At 42.3% G+C, this 22293-nt stretch overlaps 1 protein-coding gene, 1 non-coding gene and 1 pseudogene across 7 annotated transcripts in view; all 3 read left to right on the top strand.

Moving 5' to 3' along the window:
- The window catches only part of Nlrp1c-ps (NLR family, pyrin domain containing 1C, pseudogene), a 42803-nt pseudogene extending 29374 nt beyond the window's left edge, over positions 1-13429 (top strand). The window contains exons 7-13 of the transcript NR_027858.1: positions 2019-2118; positions 3514-3737; positions 7630-7925; positions 8374-8499; positions 9354-9495; positions 12663-12707; positions 13137-13429. The product of NR_027858.1 is annotated as an NLR family, pyrin domain containing 1C, pseudogene (transcript). The remainder of the gene's footprint in view (positions 1-2018; positions 2119-3513; positions 3738-7629; positions 7926-8373; positions 8500-9353; positions 9496-12662; positions 12708-13136) is intronic.
- Positions 13345-22293, top strand: part of Nlrp1b (NLR family, pyrin domain containing 1B) — an 89941-nt gene continuing 80992 nt past the window's right edge. For all 5 annotated transcript variants that reach the window (XR_001780037.1, XM_017314698.2, XM_017314699.1 and 2 more), the window contains exon 1: positions 13345-13434. The gene's annotated coding sequence lies outside the window, so the exon portion shown is untranslated. The remainder of the gene's footprint in view (positions 13435-22293) is intronic.
- On the top strand, positions 21919-22052 carry Gm23266. The gene has a single exon (XR_003949928.1). It is a non-coding gene; the product is annotated as a small nucleolar RNA SNORA17 (small nucleolar RNA).

The raw sequence follows: 22293 nt of genomic DNA, 5'->3' as shown, positions 1-22293 counted from the left end.
TATTCACGCCAGCTCCTCCTGTGTTCCCTCCACAAACTCTCAAATTCTTCACCTCTTCTTTAATATTATTGTTGTTAAATATATGTGTGACTACACTTATATATACATATTTATATATAAATGCAACCATATGAGTCCATTTACTGTTGGTCATGTATACATGTTTGAGGATGGCCAGTTAGGATTGGATAATCTATGTTGTAACCCTTGCCTGGGGAAGACTGACTGATGTTACCTCTCTCCTACCAGCTGTTAAGTGCCTATAGCTCTTTATTTTCGAATGGAGCATTAAGAGATTTCCCTCATCCACATTAGCATGTCAACTACCGTTGTCATTGGGAAAATATTGTTGAAGCAGTGATATTGGTCAGGTTTTATGGGCACAAATTCTCTGTCCCATACAGAAAGCATTATCTGTAATAAATGTCCTGGTCATCATTTTTATCCTCCTGTCTCTGACATGGAACAGTACAATTTTACTATAAACAAGAGCCCCACCCTTGCAAGACCTTCCACACCTAGAACCCAGAGGGAGGATTACTTCCTTCTCTCTCAGCCTTGGAGGCTACTGATGCCCCTCTCCCAACTCTGCAGCTTATATCAGGCTCTGTACCAGGGCTTCCTATCTAATTCTGATCTGCTATGTCCTAGGACTCACCTCCTTATCCCTGCTCATACATCGTTGGTATTATGTTCTTGTCTCTGTGTACCCACTTGAGACATGCTAGGTCAAAATAAAACACAAAGGCTGGCTTGGGAGCAGGTATTATGGTGGGATGGCTGCTCAAAAAGCACAATGTAAAGAAAATAATACAATATATATATATATATATATATATATATATATATATATATATCCTAAGGACTATTGATACAAACTGAAGATGCACTTCCTGATAGGCCTAGTCTGGTCAATTTAGAAAAGGGTTCAGCCATGGTACATTACTATGGAAGTCAAGGGAGATGAGACTGGACAACACAGAGTGACCACTTGTAGGGTTTGTGGTGCCCCTCATCTGCTTCTGCTCCACCTCAGGACTCACACCTCTCCAGGAGGCATAATATAGGAAGTTTTGACTATGCTTACCCCATGCCCATCACCAGACAGGTGGCAGGCTATGAGAAGCTGCTGGATACTGCTCCAGGGGTGGAGAAGTGCAGACTAGGATCCCCTGGGACTGCCAGAGATGGCTCTGGGGTCCCTAGTCTGGGGAGGCTGAGGCTGTCTGGTTCTCAGGCTCTTGGGCACCCAGGTGCTGCTGGATACCACTGAAGAGCTGAGAACAGAGTGGGGGCCTGATGGCTGGATCTGGCCCAGAGCAGAAGAGAAAAAGGGGAGAGCTCTGGCTGGATCTTGCAGGGAGGAGAGAGCCCTTGGCTTGCTTGGTGGGTGGCTTGGTTTGGTGGAGACCATGGCTAGGAGTGCTGAAAGGCCTTCTGCAGGAGATTAGGCAGCTGGCTCTTTAGATAAAGACCTATTCCATTGCTCCCTATGGAGGATCCTGATGAAAAGAGGCAATCCATGGTTTTAAGACATTTATTGTCATGGAGGAATGTAGATAAATAAAACCATATCCCCTTCTCAGGGTAGGGCCTGAGGTTAAATACCTTTTGCAGGGAGGAATGTTCGGAAAGGGGAGTTTATTGGCTAAGCCACCAGGCCTTTAGGTACCTCATTAAAATGGAGATCTGTCTTGAGGCTATGTGACCTGTGGTCATGTCCTCTACCTGTGGAGGGGCTTGGGGTGTTTCTCTTATGTGACTGATGGCCACAGACCTCTCTTCAGGAGTGCTGTGGGGAGCTGTAGCTATGTGACAGGAGCCGGAGGCCCAGGAACATGGCAAAATGCCTACTGTCCCTGTAGGGTCACAGAGGTCTCAAGCCTGTGCTCAACCAGGGACCAGGCTGCCTTTCACATCCCACTACCCCACAACCACTGGCTGGCCTCTTGAACAGGAGTGGTACTCATAATTTGTACCATTAAAGACCTTTCATCCATGCTCTCTTGTCTCTCTAGGAGACAAACACATGGAACCTCTGGGAACTGACTATGACTTCTGGGGCTCTACAGGACCTGTAGCTACTGAGGTGGTTGACAGAGAGAGAAACCTGTACCGGTGAGTCAGCTTTGTGTGGCAGAGGCTGGCTTTCCCCAGTCTACTTTCCATAGGGATCTACACAGATAGACCCCCAATGAAGTCTCTGCTGTAACTTCTCCTCCCTTCACCAATGCAGGAGATTAGGCCACAACTAAAATAGGAATTTGAGGCTGTTATAAAAATAGCGATCTTCTTCAAAAAAATTTCAAAATAAAACAGGAGACCCAGACCACAGTACTTCCCTGTCAAGTTCCTCAGATCCATCAAACACTTCCAATTTGTTTCTACTACACTCATTCTTTGTCAACACTGTCACAATATTGTGACAGTACAGCTCTCACAGTATTATATGGCCAAGATATCATATGATTTCACCCTCTATAATTTCACTAGGCATCACCCATGATTAAGATAGGAGCTAGTTTTCCACAACCAACACATTCTTACCCCATCAACTGTGCTGACCTGAGTCCTTTATTTCATCTAAACAGTCTGTGCTCAGCTTTGCTCATTATCTAAAACATGGTCTATCTGGTGATTATTTTATTCCTGATGTACACAGCATCCCTCCCCTCATTACACTCAGGTTCTCCTGTCCTTAGGTTCACCTTAAACCTCTGTACTCTCTGCACTCCTGCATCACTAACAACCATTGTGTTCCAAGAACTCCCTGGAGTTGAGAACATGACCATGCATACGGCAGCCCTGCCCTCCAAGAATTATAGTCACAAATAATGACTGACACAACCATTCTGTCTCAAACAACGTATTACCCTCCTCCAACACTGTCATAGTCATTGTCTCAACTGGAGAAACTGTTACTGCTCATTTCCTCCAACAGAATCTGGCACTTGCCTACCCAAGTATAAATAAACAGAAAGCACTGAGAAATTAGTTGAAGATCTTGGTAAATTACCACTAATATCATCAAATAGACTCTCATTATTGGGATATATATGTATATGTACATATTAAAAGCTGATGTGTACCTGATTGTTGAGCCCTTATCTAGTGTACACAAGGTCTTGGCTTATACCCCAAACTTCAAACACACACAAACACACGCTGAAAAACACACAGCTACACACCTACATACACACTCCTATTTTGTTGTTGTCATCACCTTCATCATCATCACAGGAAGAGCTGACTGCTCCCTACATGTGTTACATGGAGGTTTGCATTAGATCACTCAGTACCCACAGTTCTCATGTTATTGTCATTAACCCTATGTACAGATGAGGAAACACATTTGGGAGATTAAATGACTAATCAGGAGCCCACATAGACAGCAGAGGAAAAAATTCAGAGCCAGCTGCCTGAAGTCTGCTGTATCCTGAGCTCTACACTAGGTCTGCACACATCAGATGAGTAGTACTGGTGTTGACTGTTGCCTGCCTCTTCTTCTTCCAGAGTTCAATTGCCAATGGCTGGTTCCTACCACTCTCCCAGTACAGGACTCCACTTTGTGGTGACAAGGGCAGTGACAATTGAGATTGAATTCTGTGCCTGGAGCCAATACCTGGACAAGACTCCCTTGAAACACAGTCACATGGTGGCTGGACCTCTGTTTGATATCAAGGCTGAGCAAGGAACTGTTTCTGCAGTGTACCTTTCTCGTTTTGTGTCTCTCCAAGGTAACCAAGGGAAGACTAAGGAAGAGGATAATGGGAGGTAATAATGGGTGGACATCAGAGGGCATATAGGAACTGTAGGATGGTGGGTGATAAGTGTTTCAAGGTTTCTTTAATGAGGCAGAGATGTTTACAGAGGTGGACAATGAGATGTTTGGTCATCCCTTTTTGTCTGATGGATCTTTGTGGAAGCACATGCCTCCCAACCTCATGACTTTACTTCTGTTTTACCAGAAGGAATCCCTAATTAGACAGTGATGTCCTCAGTAGTATTATTAACTGGTGATTATCGAGTACTCTCTACAAACTATGTCCCTCAAGGTGTACTATTCCTGCTTGATTGTAAGGGTATCCTGAGGCTTGGAGGACCAGGAACCATTCAACTCTGAGGGGAGACAGTAACCCAGTGGAAGAATATCCTGAGACATGGGAGCACAGGAACCACACAACTCTGAGAGGAAGTAGCTCTGAGAGGAAGTATCCTCTGCAGAGGCATTGCAGCTCCGGGGGGTGGGGTGGATCACCACCGATGAGCTGAGTCACTCAGGATCCTCAATTCTGTTCCTTGCACAGGAACCACACAGCTCTGAGAGGAAGTATCCTCTTCAGAGGCATTGCAGCTCCAAGGGGGGGTTCACCCCCAATGAGCTGAGGCGCTCAGGATCCTCAATGCTGCTCCTTGCACAGGAACCACACAGCTCTGAGAGGAAGTATCCTCTTCAGAGGCATTGCAGCTCCAGGGGGGGGGGGGTTCACCCCCGATGAGCTGAGGCGCTCAGGGTCCTCAATTCTGCTCCTTCTCTTTGCTTCTTCTCTTCTTCTCTTCATTGCTTCTTGACTTCTTCCAACCAGAGGGTCACACCAGGCAGAAAAATCCCATGAAAGACATTTATTGGAAGGGCCAAGTTCTGGAGGGAGACAAATCCAGGGTTGGGGGTTCTCTACTCCCATGAATGGACAGCAAGGAACTAGACTATGGACAGGGCTTATATAGGATTGCTGAAGTGGTAGAGCATTCTAAGGTAGAGATTTCCAGATTAAGAATTTGTGGGATTTCTAGTCCCAAGCTTGGGTAGCTCAGGGTATGTGGGTTTTCCTGTTCATGGATTGGTAGAGTTTTATACTCCGAGATTGGTGGAGTTTTGTATGAAGGAATCTCAGGGATTGGTGGGTTTTCCTTCTCAGGAATTAGTGACTTTTATTTTCACTTCCTTTTCCCTGCATTGTGCTCATGGGTAAGGGTGGGAAGATCTTCCAGGCTGCAGCCAACTTTTGCTAAGGTAACATCACTGTGGGGCTTCTGGGGAAGGCAGGAGAGGAGGTGCTGCCACTCTGGACAGCCCCATAGATCAGGTCCTCCAGTGGAGTTTCACCAAGGCTATAAGTTAAGGCAGGAAAGAGAGTGTAGCTACAGTGGCCAGCTCCTACTCTGAGGTATCCTGGTGCCACAATTTTGACAGGAACTGCCATTTTGGACATTTTACTATAGCAGCCATAGGCTGAGGCAGGAAGGAGGGGCCTGCCGCTGCTTTGAAGAATTGTTTGCAAAGTGAGTCTTGGAAATTATAAGGAACATTTATTACTCAGGGTCAACCAACACTGTAAATCATTATACTCCTACAGGCAGGGAGAAAAGGATGTTACCACATTATATTTGAGAACTTGAATCACAAAAGAAGAGTATTCTAAGAACAGAGAGGGATCATAACGTGTTCCAAACACAGTGATCTCCAAATATTACTTCAGAAAATGATCTGATAAATACAAAGTACCCAGTGAATGATCTCATTTTTAAAAAACCATTATTACAGTCTTTGATTGCAGAACTCTGGAGGCTGAGGCAGAAGAAAATAGAATTCAAGAGCATTCCAGACCACACAGCCAGACTCTACCAACAAAAGCAATAATAACAAGAAAACCAGGAGTAGTATGAGTGGCTGGTGAGGTATAATTCCTCTCCTTCTACAAGGAGCATAATGGTGTGATCACCATAGAAACCAGTAAATCAAACTCACAAAAAAAGTAAGAAGCTGTTTGTTCATAGTATAATGATAATGAGTAACATGTGGCAGGGATGTAGGGGTGAAGCAACACACACACACACACACACACACACACACACACACAGGCACTCATGTATGCACCCCTCACCACCTGCAGTAGTTGGGAGAACAAGCCCTAGGATCATCATAGTGGGTGAGCTGGCTCTGCCCCTGACTAACCACAACACTTGGGAAAACCATCCCTGCAGCTTTCGTGGGCAGCACACTAGTGCTGGCCCTGGTCAAGGAGGTGTGGGTGAGCCAGCCCTGAGTACACAATGAGGGAGAATTAGCTTTGCCACCTATCTGCAATGAGGTAGCATGGGACAGCAGTAGAAAAAAATGACCTTTTCCCTCTTGCTCCTCACCACTTGAGGCAGTCCAGATATCTGACCAGAGAGTCATAAGAGCAAGCCCATTAGCAGGGACCATATCAAGTTCACAAGGGACATATATCTTCACATTTCTAACCACTGTCAACTTCATAGTCAAGCACATCACCTTAACTCATAACTATCTAATCTCTGTCTCTAAAATTTCAGTTTCAACTCACATGAAAAATACAATCTGCTTTCAAAGGTTCCATTAGACCTTAATAATTCCAAGAGTTTAAAAGTCTGCATCTGAATAGAGATGCAAGGCAATGACTTAACAATGGGCTCCTAGGAAATAAAAAACAAGTTTCATACTTCCAACATACAATGGCACAGAATAAACACTGACATTCCAACCTGGAAGAATTGCAGCATAGCAAAGAATGCTCAGACCACAGAAGAACAAACTCCATCATCACAATTTCTGCAGCTTTGTGTTCAGCCATGGAATTCATGGTATCATTCATTGGACTCCAAAGGACTTAGACAGACAGCTCGACCTTTCCAGGCCTACAAATTAAATACACATAGCTCTTACTTAGCCCATGTCTCTACTACTTTCCTAAAACTTTATTTAGCAGAAGAAGTATGGTTCTGGCTTCTCCAACAACCTAGGTTTTATATTCCCTCTTAGTCTCTATTTTCAAAAGTTCATAGAATGATCTACCAGGATATCCTCAAAGATCTTTGACTCAGACACACTGCCTGGCCTCAGCTGCTATCTGAAGCTGTGCATCCTGACTCAATGAATCCACTGACATGTTATACATACCCCTTTGAAATGTGGCCAAACTGATAGCTGTATGATGTGATGACCATAGGGAAAGGATTTCTTGAGTTTTGTTTTGGAATAGACAAAACCATCAGATAAGGCTTTCTGCCTTTAAATGAATTTGGTTCTTCACAAGATGAATCATATAGAGTGAGACTTTGCCCTCAAGACAGCTTTCCTATTGCCACAGTACAATACAGCTTTGCTTTCTATAATGAAGATCTCTTTCACAATTATAGCTGATTCTGAAGAATCATTCAGAATGTTTATTGTCAAGAAACTTCTCAAAAACATCAAAAATAAATACAAATTAAATGGAAATCATAATCAAGGGAGGTTACAGAAGAAAAATTTATTGGGCTTACAGTTTCAAAAGATGATACAAAGATCTTCATGGGAAGGAGCATGACAGCAAGCAGGCAGGCATGGCACTGAAGCTTACAGCAGTAGCTGAGAGCTTACATTCTGATGATAGAGGAAGAAAATTTATAATGGTATGAGCTTTTCAAACCTCAAAGCTCACTAGCAACACAGTTTCTTCACCAAGGCAATATCTCCTATCCTTCCCAAACAGTTCCAACAAATAGAGCAGACCATTCTCGCTCAAACCACCACAGTCATTCTAAATCCTTGGGTACTAGTTTCCCAGCCCAGCATGTATCAATTGAAATACTAAACCCACATCCCTTGAATCTCTTCTTTCACAGAGGGAATCGTGGACAGCTCCTTATTCCATGTTGCCCACTTTCAAGAACATGGGATTATTCCTAGAAACACCAGCAAAGGTGGAACAGCATTATGCAGTACTGGAAAACCCAAGCTTCTCCCCAATGGGAATTCTACTGAGAATGATTCCGGCTGTCGGACACTTCATCCCCATCACTTCCATCACACTGATCTACTATCACCTCTATCTCGAGGATGTCACCTTTCACCTTTACTTGGTCCCCAATGACTGCACTATTCGGAAAGTGACACTGAGGACCCCAAATGTGGGGCCATGGTGGGCAAACAGAAATTTTGAGTTATAGCTAGTGAGCCCCTTGGAGAGATTCTAAACTAAGAGTTGGGATACATTTCCATATGGGGAACCTGGTGTGCCTATACAATTTGCCTTTTTCTTCCCCTCCCTCCCCCAGAGTCTCACTCAACTGTTTTTGATGCCAACTTACTAATACCAGAACAGCTTCTGGAGTATCTTTCCACCCACCAAAAGGATGAAAATGCACTATGCACAACCTATAGCAACTCCCTTCTTCTGTGGCAGTTACCCTGTTCCCAAAATGAACATGAATGGGGCCAATAATTCATATATCCGTGTGTCAAAACAGAAGATAGAGGGAGCTCATGAGGTGTCATCACCCTATCCCACAAAATGTACTGATCAATCGCCTTACTTTATTCATATCAGCCATAAATCTAGATAAATCACTGTCTGTGATGTTCCCTAGGCCATTGATGATGAAGAAATGAAGTTTCAGTTTGTGCGCATAAACAAGCTACCCCCAGTAGATGCTCTTTATCTTGGTTCCCGCTATATTGTGTCTGGCTCCAAAAAGGTGGAAATTATCCCCAAGGTGAGCATCCAGGTATTTCTGATGCCAGGCTTGGGAAACCTGTGGGGCTAGTTATAAGGCTCTGTAGAAAACTGAGATTGGGGAGAAAGCAATTAAGATTTGAGATGAGTAAGAATGTGTAAAAGATGGGTGAGAATTAATTTAAGGAACTCAACAGGAATGCAGAGTAGACCTGGGGATTGGAGAAATTTAACTCCATCTGATGCAGAGAAGAAGCCCAGGCTGAGGATTTGTGAGCAGGACTTGCAGGATGAGCTCTCACTCATCTGTGGCTGTTATGGTTTGAATGTGAAATGTCTCCTACAGGTGTCAATGCTTAACAGTAAATGTTGTCTCCAGACAGTGGAAGTATTTTGCAAATTTGTGGAATCATCTGTGAGGCCTGGCTGTCAGAAACAGGTCATTAGTGTCACACCTTGAGGATTATAGCCATGTCCTGCTCCCACCTAAGACTGCTCATTCCTCATTTTCTGGGATATAACAAGCAATGCCATGCATTTCAGTTATGAATGGAGCCCTGCCATGAAACTAAACAACAAAATAAACTTTTCCTTAAGGTGCATCCTGTCAGATTTTGCCAGAATAATGAGAAAAGAACCAGCATACTGTGTTCCAGCTGGGTCCTCAGCCTTCCAAGTAATGATGCATGTTCATAAGCTATGGATCACCTCAGTCCAAAAGACAGTCAGTGTCTAATGTGATGTGCAAGATCATGAGGTTGCAGAAAGTCCTCATTCACGTGAATAGAGGCTTCTCACAGAGTCAATCTCTCTCTCTCACTCTCTCTCTCTCTCTCTCTCTCTCTCTCTCTCTCTCTCTCTCTCTCTCTCTTTCTCTCTCCCCTCTCTCTCTAGGAACTAGAGCTGTGCTACCGAAGCCCTGGGGAATCCCAGCTCTTCTCTGAGATCTACGTTGGGCACATGGGTTCAGAGATTAAGCTACAAATCAAAGACAAGAGGCACATGAATCTCATATGGGAGGCCCTGCTAAAACCAGGTAAAATTAGTTTAAGACCTGAGACACTAAGAGTTGAAGAAAGACATTGATTAAGGAAAGGTGTATTGTCATTATTTCTTGGTACCACAAAATAATCATATTAGTCATGTGGATTTCTAGACCAATAAAAGGAGGTAGGAGCACAGTTTAAATTATGACACTGTGTTAGTCAGCTCTTCACAGTTGTGATGAATATATGAAGAAAAAGAGACTTTAAAAGAAGAAAGGTTTCCTTTGATTCAAGGTCTTAGAACCAAGTTCTGTCCATGGTCAGCTGCCTCAGTCTCTTTGAGCCTGATGTGAAACAGGTTATCATGGAATACGGAGCTTCCATGTGAGAGTCTGATGGTGTGCTATCACCAAAGAAGGGGGGTGAAGGAGAGAGAGGGGGAAGTGGGAGAAGAGGAGGAAGTGGAGATGAGAAGAGGAGGAGAGAAACTCCATGCACTGTGTTCTCTCCCTGACATGCCCAGTGACTGCCCTACTCCAACTGTATACTCTGATGTGATTCCCTTTCCATTCTCAGTATTCACTCCATGATGAGAGTATTGGTGTGTGGCTTCATTCATAGACTCACAGCCCTCAGGACAGTCATCTTTGAATACTGCTGCAGGACCAGTCCTTCAACACATGATCATTTTTCAGGGAACACATCATATGCAAAGCACCACTGCTCTAAGCCCCGTATTCTCAATCCTTATTCTTTTTCTGCTCCCACTGCCCTGGAAATGGCAGATTGAGGTGCAAAAAGATCTGGCTCCAGTTCCCAAAAAAGCTCAAGTTTACAGTGAAGGGAATTTGGCGACACGAGATACTCAATCTTAAATCTCTACATAATGTTTATTAATAAATTATTTTTGACAATTTTATTCTCACATACAATGCATTCTACTCACTCCATATTAAAAGGGGGGAAAAGGGTAAAAGTTCTCTCTTCTCTCCCTCCTACTCCTGCCAGCTCTGCTTCTTTTCTATAAATCTCCTTGACACATTCAAAAGGTTTTTCTTTGTCTCAGAGTTTAACTTGAACTTTGTGTGTGACCAAAGATCTGGTACTATCCTCAAACACATAGTGATCTCACCAGCAAGTATACAGATATAATATTTACCTCCCCATCTCCCATAATTTATTGTTTGCCAGTAGTTTACCACTAAGTGCACTGTCCCTGTGAGCTGCTCCCCCATGGACAGCTGATTGATGGACAGGCCAAACTAATGAGGGTCAAGAGACAAAAGCTGTGGGTGCTATGAGTTCATGATGGCCATGGAAATACCCTGCTTATAAGACAGCATTTTACAAGCCCTCTCCATACAATATGTTGCTGCATTCTCTCTAATTCTCCTTCCACAGTGTTACTTAAGCCTTAATGGGGTGTTATAAATGACTTAATTAGAGGGATGAGTATTCATCCATACTTTTTTTTTCTCAGCATCCTGTACAGCCATATATATGTTCAGTCACCTCCATTCATACCAAGAGAGGATTTTTAGATGGAGGCTAAAGTAGCTTTTGTCTATGGCATAAATTTACTATGTCCATTTAGTTAAGCAGCAATAGTAGCTTCTTTCCAGAGTCTAAGATTTCGACAGACCTAGGATGGTTTATTGGTTTTACTGCTAGGGATGGTGTCTACCTTTTGGAGTGGGAATCATGGAGCTAGTTACTGCTTCCATCATGTGTGTGCCACTGTGCAGCAGAGGGACCACCTTGGCAGGTTGGTTTATGATCACAAAGAACACAGCTAGGTCAGATGGTTGTTGATATCTTTTCTTCCTTAGCCGCCTGAGGGCTTGGCAACAAGAAGAAAGATTCCAATTCACCTCCAGCTTGAATTCTCTACACCATATGTCTAAGAAGTGTGGTGTATTCAACAATAATGCCTTATCTACTAGCTCATATGGGAAACTAATCAGAATGACATGAGCCTGTATTGCCGTAGGGATCTGCAAGACTTCCCTGCCCACAAACTCCTAAGGAGACATCCCACATTTGGAACCAGGTTTTTGTTTTGAAATTCATTGCTTCCAGGATCTCCATCTCAAGCCTTGTATGCTGTTATGCTTTTTAAAGTTACCAAATAATAGGATCCAAGTCTACCTACATTTTACCAATCTGCTACTGTTCTTTATTCCATCACTAAGGCCAAGTCCCATTTCTAGTTTTCTGATTTCAAGAGGTTTAGAAGCTTCATATAACAGATGTGGTGTTCACTTCTCAGTGTGAGTGGATAGTTCCAGACAGTGTTTCTCTATGTATCAAGCCCAGGCCGTGAACTCACAAAGATATGCTTGCCTCAACCTCCGAAGTGCTAGGATTGAAGATGTTTGCCACCATACCCAGTGTCCAAATATTTCTTCTTAATTCTGTCCTTTGATACTCAGTAAGATCTATTCCTTTCCATATGTGAGAGTGTTCAGGTATTGGAGTATTATAATCATTGCCCATTTGTATCCCCAGACTTACATCTTGACTTTAAAATTCATGATCACCCTATTACTTTCTTCATTAGATGCTCCTGTTTATCTATAGCTCAGGATGCAGCAAGATGGTCCACATAGCATATCATCTTTGCTTCACATTACTGGAACCAGGGCTTCCCATTACTACAGACTGTGTCCTTGAGCTGACTTCCCTAAACTGTTAGAGCACAGTGGATATAGGGACCTCTCAAACCATTGAGGCTTATTCATGAGCTGCAGTTTATTAATCTCCTTCACTTGTAGATGAAATTCATTCGCTATTCCCCTGTGCACAGTCTTGCTTCACTTTAATTCTACCATCAAATCTAAAACACACGTTTGTCAATTATTGTGAGTGTACAAAATCAAACAAGTACAAAAAGACCTCTCTTTTTTTTAAACCAAAATTATTTAAGCCATCTAGCAAGGGACTTGATTGTTGTCTACAAGGAATTCAGTTGAGTATAAAACTGAGTGTATGATCATGTTGGAGAAGTATCTATTGTTCATTTTCTGGTATATTCTTGCTATGATGATAGGCTAGGCTCAAGATGCCCTGGATAACCAAGGAACTGTTGACCTTTCAGATCATATAAGAATGTCTTTAGTTCATTCTCAAAATCTCAGGCATGTGTAGGAGTTTCACAGAATGCACTGTGTGTTGGTATGGACATCATTAGAGATGCTTCAACTCTGCTTTCTCCAAGGAGACCTCAGACCTGCTCTGGCCAGGATTGCTTCAACCCCCAAAGGTTAGTAAAAACTCTAAGAGGCTAGAGAAACCAATAGTATTATGCTGAAACATCATCTGATCCTTGAAGGAAAGGCAGAGAGTAATGAAGGAGCCTCACTTTGCAAACCTTACCAGAATGTAGTAGAGGCTCATTCCCAGGGTATAGTTCCTCTCATGCCCCTTGGGACTTCACATGGTGACAATACTTCTACTCAGTCACAAACTGAATACCCTACCTAGAACCTCTCTTCCTGCTTATGCAGAGTGTCACACTGATACCTGGCCTCAAGAATGTAATGTTATTTTTCTACTGGCCTTCCAGAGGAAAAGGGGAGGCAGGGGTGCCAAAGAAGGAGGAGTTACATGAAAACAACAAGAAGTGGGCAGCCAGTCAGAGACCCCAGAGGAACATTTCTTTGCTCAGTGCCAATCTCATCATTACCCTTAGATGCTCCTTCCTTGCTACACTTCATGGACCAGCATCGGGAGCAGCTGGTGACCCGAGTGACATCAGTGGACCCTCTCTTGGACAAGCTGCATCGTCTGGTGCTAAGTGAAGAGTCCTATGAGGCAGTGTGGGCTGAGACCACAAACCAAGACAAGATGAGGAAGCTCTTCAGCCTCAGCCAGTCATGGAATCAAACCTGCAAAGATTAATTCTACCAAGCTCTAAAGGAGACTCATCCTCACCTGGTCATGGACCTCCTTGAGAACTCAGGCAGTGTCTCTTTGGGTACCTGACATTGGTGAGCACTCTCCCTATAATTTTAATCTGCCTGAACTTCCTTTGGTCTTTAGTTTCTCTATCACTAACCAGTGGCCATCTGAGTTTCCTTTCTTTCTTTTTTTTCTTACTTTATTGTATATTTTTATTCAATATTTTCTTTATTTACATTTCAAATGTTATCCCCTTTCCCAGGTTCTCCCCTAGGAACACTCTATCCCTTCCTCCTCCCCTGCTTCTATGAGGGGGTTCCCCCACCTACACCCACCTCCCCACACTGGCATTCCTGTATACTGGGGCACTGAGCCTTCACAGGACCAAGGGCCCCTCCTGCCATTGATGCCTAACAAGGCCATCCTCTATGTGTGACTCGAGCCATGGGCTCCTCGATGTGTACTCTTTGGTTGGTGGTTTAGTCCCTTGGAACTCTGGGGGGTCTGGTTGGTTGATATTGTTGTTCTTCCTATTTGGCTACAAACCCCTTCAGCTCCTTCATTCCTAACTCTTCCATTGGGAACCCCACGCTCAGTTCAATGGTGGGCTGTGAGAATCGGCCTCTGTATTTGTCAGGCTCTGGCAGAGCCTCTCAGGAGACAACTATATCAGGCTCCTGTCAGCATGCATTTCTTGGCATCCACAATATTGTCTGGGTTTGGTGAGTTTCCTTTCTGAGGTAACTATTTCCAGGACACTTCTTGGGGATCCAAATGTTCCCCCTTGGCTTCCCAGCCAAATGGTCATAAGAGTTGAGCATCTCAAAAAATACCCAATGGGGCTAGTAAGTCTATTCAGGTCTTTTCTAGCCTTCTCTGAAATCAGAGTGGCCAGCCTCAAGCCAACCTGACCCACCATGATAAATATAGGTTGGGGATCCTGAGAATGGAAACAAAGAGATAATAGTTCTCCTTGGGAAGTAAATGTCTTATGAATAGGAAAGTAAGGGGACTTTTAAAACCCATGTTGTCTGGTCAGAGATGTAGGGAAGTCACATGATACAACATAGGAGTCACTTTGAGAAACACCTCAGATTCAATGCACATGGTAAATTAATCTTGGGCCGTTGCATATACACACACCTTCTGATCATGTGATGAGTTTGCAAATCTCACATTTAGTTACATCATCCCTTATGGAGATATGAGTCAGGGCTACAGGGCTTTCCCTCTGGATCAATGTTCTGCATCCTCCCTGCCAGGCCCTTGGATGGAGAGCTTAGCCAGCTGCTTGCTGTCCTTTTGATCTTTCCTCTCAACTCTGCGGGTGTGCTCCTTCTGTTGTGTGTATCTCTGCACCCTGTTTCTCTTTTTCTTTTGGAATACAGTATTTTTTCATTCTAACTCCTGCCTTTACTAGATCACAGGCAGGCAGCTTCAGCTCAAACATCCTTACCCAGAATCCTCTAGCATTTTATTGGATATTTCCAAGTTTTGGGCTTCCTTTCTCTGATACTTACTTTATCAGGAATTTAGAAATATCTCAAACTAGTCAAATAATCAATGACCAATAAAACCAAGATTCTTAAATGTTTATGACAGATAGTACACACTTGGCTGTCAATCATAGTTCTTAAATGTGTATAATAGGACACACTGAGCTTATTTGTAAATAAGTAAAAATTGTAAAATATCAATAGTTAATATAACTTTTTACACTATCTTAAAACTTATAAAAAGAAAATATATTTGATTTCATGAATTATTGAGTTATTAAAATGAGTTCCCATCACTTTTTCTGTTTTCCTACTGAAATGCAAGGTCACCGAGTGCTCTGTCTGACACATGCCTCCATACTGATTTGGTTAGGATGGGAGGAGACACAAGCCCTGACAGAACAGACTTTCTGTGGCCAACAGCAAATCTGCACTGGAACAGCCTCCATAACTGAGGTTCTCCACTTAGCTCCTCCAGAGGACAAACCTCCTGGACAGCAGTCAGGACTGGTGCTTCAGTCAGATAACGGCACATTTGCAGGAAAAGGAGTGTTAGTGAATAGAATATCTCAGTATGAGGTTTTCTTCCAAGAAATGTTACTATTCCTTCTCTGGGCTCTGTGTCTAAGGATGTGATCTGCAGCCTGCACAGCTGGTATCCGGGTAATACCAACACATGGTATTGTCTCTGCCAGCAAGAGACACTTGCAACTGCAGAAAGTGCCAGGTCATTTAACAAGTCCAAAGGAACAATAAGCATTTAGAAATGGAGACTTTAATGTACAGATTCATCTAGCATAATCCAATAACTTGAAAGAAATACACTTTCTATAATGAAAGAAGTGTATGTATTGACATGTTTACATTTGTGTCAATGATAATTAAACCCAATTAAAACAGTTAATTCCTTGAAACTGAACTTAAGATGACTAAGGGTTCATTTTTCTTTCTTTTTTTATTAGATACTTTCTTCATTTACATTTCAAATGCTATCCCCAAAGTTCCCTATAACCTCCCCCAACCCTGCTCCCCAACACACCCACTCCCACTTCCTGGCCCTGGCATTCCCCTGTACTAGGGCAAATGATATTTGCAAGAATGCAGGCCTCTCCTCCTATTTGGCCTACATGCCTATCCTCTGCTACATATGAAATAGGGACACAGCTTTCGGGGGTGGGTAACTGGTTAGTTTATGTTGCAGACACCTTTAGCTCCTTCAGTACTTTCTCTAGCTCCTTCATTAGGGGCCCTGTGTTCCATCCAATAGATGACTGTGAGCATCCACTTCTGTATTTGCCAGGCACTGGAAGAGCCTCGAGAGAGAGAGGTATATCAGGGTTCTGTCAGCAAAATCTTTCTAGCATATGCAATAGTGTCTGGGTTTGGTGGTTGTATATGGGATGGATCCCCAGGTGGGGCAGTCTCTGGATGGTCCTTCCTTCCATCTCAGCTCTGAACTTTGTCTCTGTCACTCATTCCATGGGTATTTTGTTCCCCATTCTAAGAAGGAACAAAGTATCCACACTTTGGTCTTCCTTCTTCTTGAGTTTCATGTGTTTTTCAAATTGTATCATGGGTATTCTAAGTTTCTGGGCTAATAATATCCACTTGTCAGTGAGTGCATATCATGCATGTTCTTTTGTGATTGGGTTACCTCACTCAAGAGGATATACTCCAGATTCATCCATTTGCCTACAAATGTCATGAATTCCCTGTTTTTAATAGCTGAGTAGTTCTCCATTGTGTATAAATGTTCCACATTTTCTGTATCCATTCCTTTGTTGAGGGATATCTGGGTTTTTTCCAGATTCTGGCTATTATGAACATGGTATATAGCATGTGTCCTTATTACAAGTTGGAACATCTTCTGGGTACATGTCCAGGAGAGGTATTGCTGGATCTTCTGGTAGTACTATGTCCAATTTTCTGAGGAACTGCCAGATTGATTTCCAGAATGGTTGTACCAGCTTGGAATCCCACCAGAAATGGAGGATTGTCCCTCTTTCTCCACATACTCTTCAGCATTTGCTGACACCTGAAGTTTTGATCTTAGCCATTCTGACTGGTGTGAGGTGGAATCTCAGGGATGTTTTGATTTGCATTTCCCTGATGATTAAGGATGTTGAACATTTTTTCAGTTGCTTCTCAGCCATTCAGTATTCCTCAGGTGAGAATTTTTTGTTTAGCTCTGTGCCCCATTTTTATTGGGGTTATTTGGTTTTCTGGAATCCATCTTCTTGAGTTCTTTATATATATTTAATATTAGTCCTCTCTCTGATTCAGGATTAGTAAAGATCCTTTCCCAATCAGTTGGTGGACTTTTTGTCTTATTGACAGTGTCTTTTGCCTTACAGAAGCTTTGCAATTTTATGAGATCCCATTTGAAGATTCTCTATCTTACAGCACAAGCCATTGCTGTTCTGTTTAGGAATTTTTCCCCAGTGCCCATATCTCTAGGCTTTCCCCCACTTTCTCCTCTTAAAGTTTCAGAGTCTCTGGTTTTATGTGGAGTTCTTTGAAACACTTAGACTTGAGCTTTGTACAAAGTGATAAGAATGGATCATTTCGCATTCTTCTACATAATAACCACCAGTTGTGCCAGCACCATTTGTTGAAAATGCTGTCTTTTTTCCACTGGATAGTTTTTGCTCCCTTGTCAAAGATCAAGTGACCATAGGTGTGTGGGTTCATTTCTGGGTCTTCAATTCTATTCCATTGGTCTACTTGTCTGTAGCTATACCAGTACCATGCAGTTTTTATCACAATTGCTCTGTAGTAAAGCTTTAGGTCAGGAATGGTGATTCCACCGGAGGTTCTTTTATCCTGCAGAAGAGATTTTGCTATCCTAGGTTTTTTGTTATTCCATATGAATTTTCTGATTGCCCTTTCTAATTCGATGAAGAATTGAATTGGAATTTTGATGGGAATTGCATTGAATCTGTAGATTGCTTTTGGCAAGATAGCCATTTTTACTATATTGATCCTGCCAATCCATGAGCATGGGAGATCTTTCCATCTTCTGAGATCTTTAATTTCTTTCTTCAGAGACTTGAAGTTCTTATCATACAGATCTTTCACTTCCTTAGTTAGAGTCATGCCAAGGTATTTTATATTATTTGTGACTATTGAGAAGGGTTTTGTTTCCCTAATTTCTTTCTCAGCCTGTTTATTCTTTGTGTAGAGAAAGGCCATTGACTTGATTGAGTTAATTTTATATCCAGCTACTTCACCAAAGCTGTTTATCAGGTTTAGGAGTTCTCTGGTGGAATTTTTAGGGTCACTTATATATACCATCATATCATCTGCAAAAAGTGATATATTTACTTCATTTTTTCAATTTGTATCCCCTTGATCTCCTTTTGTTGTCGAATTGCTCTGGCTAGGACTTCAAGTACTATGTTGAAGAGGTAGGGAGAAAGTGGGCAGCCTTGTCTAGTCCCTGATTTTAGTGGGATTGCTTCCAGCTTCTCACCATTTACTTTGATGTTGTCTACTGGTTTGCTGTAGATTGCTTTTATCATGTTTAGGTATGGGCCTTGAATTCCTGATCTTTCCAAGACGTTTATCATGAATGGGTGTTTGATCATGTTGAATGCTTTTTCCGCATCTAAGGAGATGATCATGTGGTTTTTGTCTTTGAGTTTGTTTATATAATGGATTACATTGATGGATTTCCATATATTAAACCATCCCTGCATCCCTGGGATGAAACCTACTTGATCAGGATGGATGATTGTTTTGATGTGTTTTTGGATTCGGTTAGTGAGAACTTTATTGAGGATTTTTGCATCGGTATTCATAAGGGAAATTGGTCTGAAGTTCTCTATCTTTGTTGGGTCTTTTTGTGGTTTAGGTATCAGAGTAATTGTGGCTTCATAGAATGAGTTGTGTAGAGTACCTTCTACTTCTATTTTGTGGAATAGGTTGTGCAGAACTGGAATTAGATCTTCTTTGAAGGTCTGGTAGAACTCTGCACTAAACCCATCTGGTCCCGGGCTTTTTTTTTTTTTTTTTGGTTGGGAGATTATTAATGACTACTTCTATTTCTTTAGGGGATATAGGACTGTTTGGATCATTAACCTGATCTTGATTTAACTTTGGTACCTGGTATCTGTCTAGAAACTTGTCCATTTCATCCAGGTTCTCCAGTTTTGTTGAGTGTAGCCTTTTGTAGAAGGATCTGATGGTGTTTTGGATTTCTTCAGGATCTGTTGTTATGTCTTCCTTTTCATTTCTGATTTTGTTAATGACAATGCTTTCCCTGTACCCTCTAGTGAGTCTGGATAAGGGTTTGTCTATCTTGTTGATTTTCTCAAAGAACCAACTCCTCATTTGGTTGATTCTTTGAATAGTTCTTCTTGTTTCCACTTGTTTGATTTCGCCCTTGAGTTTGATTTTTTCCTGCCATCTACTCCTCTTGGGTGAATTTGCTTCCTTTTGTTCTAGAGCTTTTAGGTGTGTTGTCAAGCTGCTAATGTGTGCTCTCTCTAGTTTCTTTTTGGAGGCACTCAGAGCTATGAGTTTTCCTCTTAGAAATGCTTTCATTGTGTCCCATAAGTTTGGGTATGTTGTGGCTTTATTTTTATTAAATTCCAAAATGTCCTTAATTTCTTTCTTTATTCCTTCCTTGACCAAGTTATCATTGAGGAGAATGTTGTTCAGTTTCCACATGAATGTTGGCTTTCTATTATTTACTTTGTTATTGAAGATAAGCCTTAGTTCATGGTGATCTGATAGGATGCATGGGACGATTTCAATATTTTTGTATCTGTTGAGGCTTGTTTTGTGACCAATTATGTGGTCAATTTTGGATAAGGTACCATGAGGTGATGAGAAGAAGGTATATCTTTTTGTTTTAGGATAAAATGTTCTGTAGATATCTATTAGATCCATTTGTTTCATAACTTCTGTTAGTTTCACTGTGTCCCTGTTTAGTTTCTCTTTCAATGATCTGTCCATTGGTGAAAGTGGTGTGTTGAAGTCCCCCACTATTATTGTGTGAGGTGCAATGTGTGCTTCAAGCTTTACTAAAGTTTCTTTAATGAATTGGCTGCCCTTGTATTTGGAGCATAGATATTCAGAATTGAGAGTTCCTCTTGGAAGATTTTACCTTTGATGAGTATGAAGTGCCCCTCCTTGTCTTTTCTGATGACCTTGGGTTGGAAGTCGATTTTATTCGATATTAGAATGGCTACTCCAGCTTGTTTCTTCATACCATTTGCTTGGAAAATTGTTTTCCAGCCTTTCATTCTGAGGTAGTATCTATCTTTTTCCCTGAGATGGGTTTCCTGTAAGCAGCAGAATGTTGGGTCCTGTTTGTGTAGCCATTCTCTTAGTCTATGTCTTTTTATTGGGGAGTTGAGTCCATTGATATTAAGAAATATTAAAAAAAAGTAATTGTTGCTTCCTATTATTTTTGTTGTTAGAGCTGGCATTCTGTTCTTGTGGCTGTCTTGTTTTAGGTTTGTTGAGGCATTACCTTCTTGCTTTTTCTAGGACATGGTTTCCATCCTTGTATTGGTTTTTTTCTGTTATTTCCTTTGAAGGGCTGGATTCATGGAAAGATAATGTGTGAATTTGGTTCTGTCATGGAATACTTTTGTTTCTCCACCTAAGGTTATTGAAAGTTTTGCTGGGTATAGTATCCTGGGTTGGCATTGTGTTATCTTAGTGTCTCTATAACATCTGTCTAAGCTCTTCTTGCTTTCATAGTCTCTGGTGAAAAATCAGGTGTAATCCTGATAGGCTTGCCTTTATAAGTTACTTGACCCTTTTCCCTTACTGCTTTTAATATTTTATCTTTATTTAGTGCATTTGTTGTTCTGATTATTATGTGTCAGGAGGAATTTCTTTTCTGGTCCAGTCTATTTGGGGTTCTGTAGGCTTCTTGTATGTTCATGGGCATCTCTTTCTTTAGGTTTGGGAAGTTTTCTTCTATAATTTTGTTGAAGATATTTGCTGGTCCTTTGAGTTGAAAATCTTCATTCTCATCTAATCCTATTATCCGTAGGTTTGGTCTTCTCGTTGTGTCCTGGATTTCCTGGATGTTTTGAGTTAGGATCTTTTTGCATTTTCCATTTTCTTTGATTGTTGTGCCGATGTTCTCTATGGAATCTTCTGCACCTGAGATTCTCTCTTCCATCTTTGTATTTTGTTGCTGATTCTCGCATCTATGGTTCCAGATTTCTGTCCTAGGATTTCTATCTCCAGCGTTGCCTCACTTTGGGTTTTCTTATTGTGTCTACTTCCCTTTTTAGGTCTTGAATGTTTTTATTCAATTCCATCACCTGTTTGTTCGTGTTTTCCTGTAATTCTTTAAGGGATTTTTGTGCTTCCTCTTTAAGATCTTCTACCAGTTTAGCAGTGTTCTCCTGTATTTCTTTAAGTGAGCTATTAAAGTCCTTCTTGATATCCTCTACCATCATCATGAGATATTCTTTTAGATCCAGGTTTAGCTTTTCCTGGACTGGGAAAGGTGGGAGTGCTGGGTTCTGGTGATGGTGAGTGGTCTTGGTTTCTGTTAGTAAGAATCTTACATTTACCTTTTGCCATCTGATAATCTCTGGAGTTAGTTGATTTAGTTGTCTCTGGTTAGAGCTTGTTCCTCAGGTGATTCTGTTAGCCTCTTTCAGCAGACCTGGGAGACTAGATCTCTCCTCTGAGTTTCAGTGGTCAGAGCACTCTCTGCAGGCAAGCTCTCCTCTTACAGGGAAGGTGCACAGATATCTGACGTTAGGACCTCCCTCCTGGCCGAAGACGAAGTCCCAAAACAGGACCTGTCCTGCGCTGAGTTGCTTTGGCCTGTCCCAGAAGCTGTTAGCTTCTGTATTCTACACTCTTACCTGTGCAGAATACTCTCGGAGGAGTCCTAGAACCAAGATGTCTGCAGCCAATGCTCAGGCCAAGTGCTCCTGTGTGAGGAGCCGCCCTCACAGTCGCCATTACAAGATGGCACTGACATCCGTTACTCGTAGTAAAATGTGCACAGGCGTCAGGTGTCGTTCCATTACCTGAGCCCACACTGGGCATTGACATTCTGTATTAATCATGTTGTCCCAGGAAAAGATTAACACAATACCTGCCCCTAGAGGTGTTGCATGTATGGCTGCTGTGTCATGTGTGCATCAGTAGGTGGCAGAGAGGAGAGAGTCTATGTTCAGGCTCAGTGTTCTGGCCTATGGACTTCTCTGAATGATTAGTGGCCTGACACAATCAGAACAAAGCAAGGCCAAGGCAACCAACAGACCTGTGTACTCACAGAGGGGAAGGTGGCCCAGGTGGGGAGCTAGCCCAGGCAGGTGCAAGAGTGAGACCAAGACAGCCACCAAGGGGCCAGGCCATGGAGCTAGCCTAAGATGGACACCAGGCTGCACTATGCAGGTGAGCCATGGTAGCAGACCATGCCTGAGAAGATCCCTGTCCAGAGCCTTAAAGCATAGGCATCACACTCCT

The sequence above is a fragment of the Mus musculus genome, chromosome 11 (assembly GCF_000001635.26).
Source record: "Mus musculus strain C57BL/6J chromosome 11, GRCm38.p6 C57BL/6J".
NCBI classification, from domain to species: Eukaryota; Metazoa; Chordata; class Mammalia; order Rodentia; family Muridae; genus Mus; species Mus musculus.
Note: the sequence above shows the minus strand (reverse complement) of the source record. Positions and strands in the feature narration are given on the sequence as shown.